This window comes from Alosa sapidissima, chromosome 16 (assembly GCF_018492685.1).
Source record: "Alosa sapidissima isolate fAloSap1 chromosome 16, fAloSap1.pri, whole genome shotgun sequence".
Classification (NCBI taxonomy): domain Eukaryota; kingdom Metazoa; phylum Chordata; class Actinopteri; order Clupeiformes; family Clupeidae; genus Alosa; species Alosa sapidissima.
This window is the reverse complement of record NC_055972.1, coordinates 24205705-24216560: the sequence shown is the minus strand read 5'-3', so window position 1 is coordinate 24216560 and position 10856 is coordinate 24205705. Positions and strand designations below refer to the sequence as shown.

The following is a 10856-nucleotide window of genomic DNA, read 5'->3' as shown; positions in this document are numbered from 1 at the left end:
GGCAAAGACATAATCAGTGCCATTATCAAGAGGTAAAATGAGAATTAAACATATTTTAATCTGCACATTCTTGCACAGTGCCAAAGGAAAAATATAAATAAACACACAATAAATCTTTTGAAATACACACAGGATTCATTGAACATATTGCATGCCTTGAATACCTTGAATGACATCTATGTCATTAGCCCTGTTTAATTGCAAAATTGAAACAACATATTCGTTTAAAATTTAATTACTGACACTGCTGTGGTGCTGTTCAGTTACTTCTCTATACAGTCAAATGACAACATGATCATAAAAGAGGAAGAAATATGCAAAACTATGACACATTTTGAACCTACAGAGACGCTAGAGCAATCTAGGTTGCGTTAGCCTATCTTTGGCTTATGGAGTCACACTTCAGAGATACCTAGAACACAGACATAATCAAAGTTCTCTCTTGCACTGTGACTTCCCCCAGTAGTCTCAGCAGAAAGTGCAGGCGTGCGTGGGGTGTAGGATTTTACAAATATCATCTGTGATATACATTATTTATTAATTCTGAGAGGAAGACGGTTCTTTCTAGCCATGTGACACTTATTTGAACTCTGTAGGAGTGATGCATTGACAAAAATACTTCAAATAGGTGTTCATATAACTCCTCAGAGCCAAAAGATATCCAATGTGTGAGTTTTGAGTATCTGGGTACTGGGTAAAAGTGCTATGCTAAATGCTAGGTGTCATTTCCCAATATAATTTGGTATTATAGTAATGTGTTTACCACTATTTATTGGATTTAATTTATTCATTTAGCAGATGCCTTTACACAAACTGAGCCAGAGCACAGGGCGCTGTATGTTTTTATAAGGATGCATGTGCTCACTGTGTATTGATCATATGTCCCTGGGGCTGCCTCAACACTTTCATCTATAAGAATATGGATCTTGCACCAGATACAAATCTTCCTGAAACTTTTAAAACTCACTATTAAGATCTTTCCTTAGCTCAAACTTTTCAAATGCTTCTTTTTAAAATTGGCTCAAGATCAACCCATATGAGGTACAACCGCAAAGAAACCGAGATCTTCAACACAACATCTTTGGTGAAACACTAGCTGTGTTTTACATTTCTCTTGTCTTAAGGAAAACAAGCCACAGGAGAGGAACACATGCAGACGTGATTATGCCTACAGGGAATTTAAAGATGTAGTAGGGCTTAGTTCATTCACCTCGGCGCAGTTTTACAGAGTGTTCTTTCATGAGTAGTACCATTCTTCCTGTGAGTGCAGACTTGACAATGCTACTTCTATGCCTTTGATCACAATGCTATTATTACACACATAACAAGTGTGCTGGTGTATGTAACACACATTATGTAAAGTAGATATTCAACTACATGTAAAGTACTAGATATACCACTATACTGTATATACTGTATCTAGAGTATTGATATCTTGTGCATGGGCTTGATAACTGTATCTTTCTCCTCTGAAATAGTCTGGTGGCTAAAGGGGAAATATTCAGCTATAGCATTCTTCTTATAAGAATGTATTTTCTTACCCAGACACAGTACATTTTCTTGACTGGAAAATAATTCCGGACCATTATAAGAAATAATTTCACTGGACCATTAAAATGTTTTTTTTTTAGTAAAATTGTGCCCTTGATCGGGAATATACAGTCTATTAATACATAAAAATCTGACCAAATTCTCTTCACCCACAGCAATTAATGATGTGGTCAACATCAAGAAGATTGGCTGTTATCCACACACCTGCTGCTGTGCATGCAAAAGACAGTGTTCAAAAGCTGCTGTGGAGTTGGATGGTATATGATAGAAAGAGAAGTTTCCATAAAATAGCAGATAAAGAGAATCTGGTAAACTATATAATGAATTTTGCGCTTCAGAGGAAATGAACTAGGATTCATTCTCTCCATTAGTCACTGCAAGGAACTCAAGCGATAAATCTGAGAATAATTGCTGATAACATCTCAATGTTAGTCAATGCTATGCAAAAAAACATTGTGTCCTGAAAAGGAGAAATGAGTAAGTGGAATGAATTATTGGACATTCCTCCAGTGCACATCAATAGCAACACAAACAAAGGATCTGCTTTAAACACGGGCTAGCTTTTCTCTCTAGTGATTATGCAGAAGACTTTCTTTGCCCCATATTGCGATCAAATTCCAAGTCACGTCTTTGGAAACAATTCCAAACTCTTCCAGAGGGGAATGCGCCTTTTATAAATGAACCAAATAAGAATGTGTCTTTGAAGAGCAGACACAATTCTCAGACCAGTGTTTAAAGGCTTGAGTTGATCAATATATTCTCTTTCTGTTTCACAGACACTGTGGTCATCGTAGTGAGAATAAGAACCATTTTCTCTCTTTCTCTCTTTTTTTTGTCAAAAAAGCATCAAAAACTATTTCCCTGCAGGTAAATGGGTTATATACTTGTTTCTGTATTGATCTGGCTCCTTGAGCACCAGCCTCTTAGTTCTGCTGATGTAGTCCAAGTCCGTGGGGAAATAAGAGACAGAAGAACACAGTTTGGGCTGGTGCTGATGCAACTGAGGTGGGGGGGGGGGTGTTCCTTCAGTTGTGTGTGTGCATGTTTGTGTGTGTTTATGTGTGTGCTGGGGGGCGGAGGGGCAGGAGTCTGTGAGATGTTTGTGAGGCACGTCTTTCTAAATTTGCCCACCAGAAGTTGTGAAAAAAAAAGTGCTACACAACATCAGAATCACAGAGTGAGGCCACTACATCGCCAGCACTTTAAGGTCAGACACCACTTCCTGGTCTCCAGCTCTGCCGCGGAGCCTCTGAGTGCCCAAAAGTGTGAGGCGTGGAGCCTGGGGGATGTTTTTATAATAAGCAGGAGAGAAGATTGCATTATGAGATCTAAGATGTGCTGGGCTGAAAGTGATTATCCTGCTTTCAAACTGGAGACGGGGGGAGAGGAAATTAGGTTAGGTTTAATTACCTTGTTTTTATTCACCGTTAACCTTGAGAAGGGGAGGGCTCTATACTTAAGGCTATTAACTAATAACTTCTCACGATGTGATTTGTCTGTAAGTAGCAAAAGTTTTTTTGTAATGGGTTTGCGCCTAGGCAGATGGTGCAGGTCGTGTCCTCTGTATCTAATAAGGAAATCTGAACGCACTGCTGAGAGCTTCTGGACAAACGAAATGAAATTGTCTCCTGTGTGCCAGACATTATTTATTACATACTTTGCTGTGTTCTTCAGTTTTAAAACAACTCTGATATTTCACCTACCTGATATCACATTACATCATGCAAGAGAACAAGACAGTGCAGACTGCGCTGAGTACCGCCCTCAGACTTTGTGCGTCTCAATTTTGCTAACTATTGTTATTGTTGTGCTGGCATTATCAAAATTTATACAGCGCATTCTGCAAACATTGCGAGTAGAATTCAGTATCCATTTAAGAAGCTGGCCCCGGAGAACAGTCCAGCCCTGATTCAGTGTTGATCTCTTCCACTATCAATTCCTAGTTGAATCTTAACATCTAAAAGGATGGTTTTGTTGCCTTCAGGGGGTGGACCTCTCAGCTTACCACAATATGTAAACCTTAAAAGAGTGATTAAAACGTCAAATGTTTAGAAATCCAGTCCCTTAATGGCCTTAAATATCACAACTTTATTTTTAAAACTTTGATAAATGTATAAGGAAGTGGCTGACAAGAATTGTTTAAACAGAGATGATTTAATCCGTAACACAGCGAGAAATAACTGCAATAGCTCAAAAGGCCCGAACAGAAGACGCTGCATTTCAAGGCTTGAGGCAGTAGCTGCCATCGCAATTCAGTTACATGACGAAACTCTTGTTCTCATTTCAGCCCTGAGATGCAAACTGCATGATGCTCAATAACAGGTTCTCATGGGAACAAACCATTAATAATGTTTCAGTTGAAACTATAAACTCATTTATTCATCTGATCTGATATAAGTAATGACATTGTAAATGATGTGTGCTTGTCTGCATGCCTTTTCTTGTTGTGACTATCAATAGAAATATCATCACGCAACGAGGATACACATTTTTGGTGCCGGTGTGTTTCCATATCCTGCCAGCAACTGAGTCAGCCATTAGCTGAAAGAGGGAAAAAAAGATCACACGCCTTTCTGCCTCTTTCCATCTTCTCAAGAAACTTTCAGTGTTCACTATACTAAGCCACTGAAATAGAAGATCAGGAGAGAAAGAAAATTTTAATGTTTAACTGATTTTTTGAAAATTTGTATAATTTCTGTTGTTTGTTTTGTTTGGTTTGGTTGGGCACTAACATCAATTACATTACTTATTTATATTTACCTCAATTTTAATGTTTGGACTTGGGAATGTTTCCCTGAAGGATATCCCCAAAATAGCCATATCATTTTGTAAAATAGCAAATGAAATGGAAAATCAAAGATGATGAAGATGAGGCCTACCTGCTGTCTGGTTTGTTCATACAGGACCTTTCTTGAAACTTGTCTCCTCTTTAGAAAAAGAACACAACACACTCAATACTCTGTGTAACCAGAGGCATATCAAGCTTTTTAAAAGTGTGGGGGTTGTGGGATAGGAAAATGAAACAATCTGGCCAAATTATGAATAACTCCCTACAGGGACGTTGTAAGTATTTTCTGAGAGGGGTGCAGACTATATTGGTGTCCGGGAGATTCTGATTGCTAAACACACCATTTTAATGCAGTTTGAGAGGGACAGAAGAAGCAGCGCCTATGTGTGGCTCATGTGACATGTAGGCCTACATGATCTACATGCTATCACTTCACTATTTGACACTACCCTACATGGAGACATATCTCATGTTATAAATCAAGAAATCATTTCAGAAATTATGTTTTGTGCATATGGGTTAGCCTAACAGACAGTAGCCTAATTTCGAGGTATCACTCATACCTATTAAATAAATGTAAAGAACACAGAATAGTGACAGAACTGTAAGCTCAAATTCAAAAACGTTTGAAGTCTACCCAAACATATGCAAAGGGAATATAAATAAATTGTGTTGCATATAGCCAGCTTAACCCTTTGCAGACCGCGCCGAACATTCCATTTTTTCATACTCGATGGCCTTATGGCACAAAAAGGCTTATTGTGTGCTTATGCTACATGACAGAGATATAATTTACCATTATAATCAGGAGAAATAGCCCTTTCAAATGGTATAAAATATAATTAATAATTTTGAGGAGAACACACATATTTTTAAAAAAATATCTTTAAAATTCAACCCCAAAAAACACAAAACTATAAGTTTGTCAAGATTAATCTCATTTTCCCCCAATTTCTGTTGTAGATAGAGAAAAACTTAAGAGTGTATGGGAGATTCACAGAAGAAATTCAATACATTTAACAACCATACAGCATATAATTTGATACAATATATAATTATCGATATCATTTGCCCTACACATAAGGTGATACACTAACGCCGCATTCACACCAGTTCCGTGTGAGTGTTGTCACAGCTGTGGCGTGTGTGTGTGTGTGTGTGTGTGTGTGTGTGTGTGTCCATCTAAGCCTAGCAGACGATGAGGTGTAAATGCTACTGGAGTTGGTGTCCCTGTCTGTGTTAGAAGGATAGGCAAAGTGTATGCTTTCAACCTAACATGGGACTTGACCAAGCTCAAAATAAAGAAATTGTCAGAAAAGAAAATTAGAAATTGAATTACAAATCTAACCAAACTATTATCACTATAATCCCTGTCATTATTGTTATAAGCAACACTCTTATCACAACCAGAAATGTGCATACGCCCAGTTGGGCGAACACACACACACACAAACATGCTTACCCAGCTGAGGATGATGGGAGATTACCCTCCTCCTCTACCACATCATTGTCTTCCTCTTCATCCAGAAACTACCCATCCATGTCCCATGTCCATGCCACCGTGGTCCTTGGGGTCATGTTTGCCATCAGCAGTCGGCTGCTTTCACCTCAGTTGCACATACTTCTCTCCCTCCATCTAAAATAACAAAAAATCACAGGTCTGATAGTAAATAGGTTGTTTAGTTTTATTTTACATTACTTCCACATAATCTTAATCACCACCAACCATGACTCTTTTCACTTAAAGTATTATTGTCTCGAGGACTCCAATATTGCTTGGAGAGGTAACATTAGTCTCAGAGCTCACTAGGTGTTATTGCCTTGGCTAAACCATACATACATACCTAAATAGCATAAATACACTCCACATGGGTATCGATACACGAATAAATTGACCTGTTTGCTTGGTAATCAGACGTCTATCCACTTGCGCCACGAACCAGCTGACGGCACTCACAGGATTTGACTTCAGTTGTATGATTAAAAGAAGTCACCTAACATTATAATTGTAACAAGTTAACATAGCTGTTCATGTTATCTGGCTACCATGTTATCATGCTACCGTTGCCCAAGCCATTTAGTAGGCCTTCAAAGTATCATGGTTAAGTTTTACAAACGTTTCACTGAGGTTAGGCTGTGGTCGCCCCTACCTGAAGTGTCTGTAGAAGCACATGAACATGAACGTCAGCAAATAAATCAAATAAAAATGTGTTGCCTAATTGTATATCCTTTTGTCCAGCCTATTCTTTTAAGAATTCAGTTCATGAAACACAGGCATTGAAACGCACACAGCAATGGGCAGGAGAAGTCTATAACGTGTCCATATTTTACACAAAAACTTTGCGCACAGGGAGAGTCAAAACTCTTTAGGCTTATTAACATTAATGTTGCTGACACGTAAACATGGGTTTGATGGTGTTTTTGATACTTTACTTCCCAATTCTTAAGTTGGTGCTTCTCCTGTGGCCAACAGGTTCATGCCTATAAATTACTTGATCACGCAGTCGACATGGGTTCAATCCTCCCCATCACACTTTTTTTTATTATTATTTATTTATTTTTAGACCAGCAACGCTTCCTCAATTTAGGCTACAGATAGACTAGGTGGCCACAGAGAGCCTGACCACCAGTCAGTGAAATGTTTGAAAACTTAACCATGATACTTTGAAGACCTACTGGCTTGGGCAACTGCTGTAGCAAGACAACACCATCAGCCGTGTTAACTTGCTACAATCATCATATGGCATATTCATGGTCCAGTGCATGTAGCGTAGGCATTTAAATATGTCATGCATATTTGTATTTGTTCGTCTCCAGTTTCCATCAGAAAGTGACAAATCTGCAAGCGGCCACATCTGTCAAAGAAACGTCATCACTCGTGAAACGTCACCAACGCAGCCAGTTAAAGGAGAATTCCGGTGTGATATTGACCTAAAGTGTGTTGAAACATGATACCGAGTGTGAACGTATGTCTCATAGCCCATCTTGGCTTGTCCCCTGCACTCCAAAATCTGGCGCTAGTTAGCCGATGCTACCAACAGCTTTTTCAATGGTGGTGCTTCGGCATCGGGCTAGCCATGCAAATAAATCACTGTTTTATACCATTTACGAGGCTCAGTGTATCTCCACACTTCATTGGTAGACTACCGAGGGCCCTGACATTTAAAACGAGACATTGAGAACTTTAAAAAAGCACTGGTAGTTTACTTACAAGACGATTTATACAGACAGTATCTTCACAAAGTTTAGTGTTTGCAGTCATCTTGAATTTAGTCACGATAAGTCGAGCGACGAGTAAGAATGAACAGGTATGACAAGGGATCAGATTCCAAAAATAATTCCGTGGAAATGCATGGATTCCAGTTGCTGCTACTGGAAGAAACTGGAATCACACCGGAATTCTCCTTTAACATGGGTGCCAGTTGCCATGTAACACCGGCCCGCAGGCCACAGCCGCCTGCTGCTGTTTTGCACGCACCAATACTCTGTTCCCCACAATGCAACGGTAGCCCACGAACTCACTGCGGCGCCACAAGTGGGCCTCGGCTTCATTATTCATCAGTATTCAGTCAGGGCAGATGTTAACTTTCAGCTACCCCCCTCCCCAGTGTTGTGCCTGAACCCGTTCATATTTTGAGCGAACGTGAACTGAACGTACTGTATTACTACTGCCTGATGAACGTTACTGTGAACTCGTTTAACTAGTTTAACTTCGTTGAATAGGGTACCAGATTTCTACAGAGCCTTCCACGCGAAAACCCGGCTAAAACACGCCGTAAAAAGGCCTTAATATGGCAGCATGCAGGTCACCATTTGTCAAACTATGGGCTGCGGTCCGCAATGTGGACAATGGTCTGCAGAGTGAAATTATTCCCGGGCCATCGTCTGATAATTTGCTGCGCAATTGGCCAAGGAGCCAGGGACAGAAAAAGAAAACGAACATTTCTGCAATTAGTAGGAAATACTTGTTAATTTGGTGTCATCAAACATAGAGGCATAGAATTAAGTGGTATGGGCGTTTATTCAATGCATGCGTGTGCACGTTGGTAGCAAAGCTAAGCTTCAACTTATTGAAAGGCTATTTAATTATGAAACAACATTTAATAGAACGACGTGGATTTTTGCAACTTCCATAAAAAACAAAGCACAGACTATATAAAACACTGTTTGGCATTGCTGTAAGTATTAAAGTCAGCCAAAAGCTATTAACTAGTCTTTGTTAAAGATAGTTAAAGATCTCCAGATCAGTGATTTACGCATGATCTGATCCGCCATTTACCATTCACAAAAGCTGGTATTGTGTTTCCTGAATCCTTACATTCAGGCATTCAAATTAAATGTAATTAAATAGCATATAAATATTCTATCAGTGTATGATGCTTGCATGAGGGAAACATCCCAAAACAACGGCACCCATATAACTGCTGTTGTTTTGAGAAGTATTTCTCATGCAAGCATCATGCAACAATGCAAAAACAATGAAACTATTGTAGGCCTAATTATATTTTACATTAGTAAAGCAGTACTCTGATGTGCATGTTTTCACAAACTTTTGTGAACAATCTTACCACTTTAAACATTGACTGTTTTGAAGTGCATGTATAGCAATATAGTATAAAAATAATAATAATTGTGATATCATTATGATAATTTGATGGGGGGTGGGAGGAGGGGGTGGGTTCATGTAGGTGGGCCCTATGACCCCAAAGTATGCCTTGACTGGGCCTCAGGTCAAAGAAGTTTGAGAAAGGCTGATGTAGACGACAAAGCAGCAAGGAGGCATCATATGATCATTTAAACAAGTTTTATGACAAGGTCGGTGAGGATGGGAAAAATCGTACATTTCTGTGCAAACTTTGCCCGCACTTCAGTCACAGTCATTATTAATTTAATCATTAAATAAAATACAGTACACGTCTTGGTTCAATAGGTTACGTGCAGTCATTTTAATATGTTTTAATAAACATTGAACCAGTCCGGCCCCGGCTTGTAGCAAATTTGTTTTTTTGGCCCTCTAATGTATTTGACTTTGACATCCCTGCGTTACACCATCGGTGATCAACACAGTCTTCACGTCGGTAACGTAACATTAACGTTGTCATTCATGTCAGATGTTTCTATCTAAGTAAGCTAAGCAACTTGGCTACAAACAACTGTAAATTGTGCTATACATATTACGAAGGAATGAAAGGTTTATTTGACAATAAAATACCGATTAGGTGTACTTGACATAAAGTTGGCAGTCATGAAGCACGGGAGTGAACTTTATCGCGACTACGCGTCAGGGACATGTTGCAGCCTCTTCTGATGCTAACGTTACCTAACTTCTGTATCAGCTGACAAGCAAGGAACATCGTTCAAAATAGAACAAATCGTTAAAATGTCAGTCCTAGTAGGTCTGTAATCTTGGTTGACATATAGTAACCCCCCAGAAATGACTGAAAATAATGAGTTTACTAAAGATTACGGTGTGCTAAAATACCAGCTGCCACATCAGCTGAAGTGAACACACACACGCATTATGTTACGGCCATGCATACAAGGTGTAATTACCAGCAAAAATAACTTTTAAAAACGTAAAAAGACTTGTTTTTACCTCAGATGATCCAGTAGTTTCTCCTTTAGACGACGTCAAGATCAACGATGCATAGTGCTTCCTGCTGTTTTTCCTCTAGTGGAGGGAGAGGTCAACTCTTGATTTTTCCTTCACGTAGTAAAATAAATTCGCGCCACAAATCCCTTAACCAATCATATCGCCAGAAAGCCTATGATGTGACGTTTTTGAGGAAGTTTTCATTGATAAAATTGGTATACATGGATTTCTATGCAACGTCACGATAACATGCGTGCGCAACTAAGGGGCCGTTTATACGAGAATGATTGCGAAGGAAGACTACTTAATATTTTATCATAAATGCCTTTCGTTTACACGGCGACCCTGCCATCGGGGCTTGAAGACGCAAAAATCTGAAGACTCCTTCCAGAGTGTAGAGTTTTGAAGACGACCCATCTCCGTCTAAATGGCTAAACCAAAGATCCTTGATTACCTCTCTGGCTAAACTGTCAAATTAGAATGTCTGCGTGTGACGTACCGGGGTTCTATCACACCAGCACCCAGCGGTCTGGAATGCATATCCAATCAATATCACATACTCTTGCGTCTTCATATAAACAAAGATTTCCCCCTGAGAATGCTCGTCTAAACACAAATAAAAAAATGAAGACGAGATGCCACTTCTGCGTCTTCTCTTTTCATCTTCACCTTATAAACGTAGCCTAAGAGGTAGAAAGCACCATAAAAGTTTTTGTGCTGAAAACTGCACCAATTCGAAATCACGGTGGTTAGAGAATGTTCATTATGTTCAATATCCCTAACGGAATGCATGTCTTCGCCAAAAATGACAAAATACGATGTTATATTAATAATGCAAATGAACGGCAAACTCTGAAATATAGCCTGAAAGGAGATGTTATCATTGAGACAACAGGGGTATACAAAAAATTCAGATTGTAGCTT

The 10856-nt window shown here is 39.2% G+C and overlaps 1 long non-coding RNA gene across 1 annotated transcript; it reads right to left on the bottom strand.

Moving 5' to 3' along the window:
• Positions 1 to 3716: 3716 nt before the first annotated feature.
• Positions 3717 to 10140, bottom strand: LOC121685300. Its single transcript, XR_006023325.1, has 4 exons — positions 9936 to 10140; positions 5802 to 5975; positions 4431 to 4478; positions 3717 to 4176 (listed from the first exon to the last, which is right to left on the bottom strand). It is a non-coding gene; the product is annotated as an uncharacterized LOC121685300 (long non-coding RNA).
• Positions 10141 to 10856: the final 716 nt, after the last annotated feature.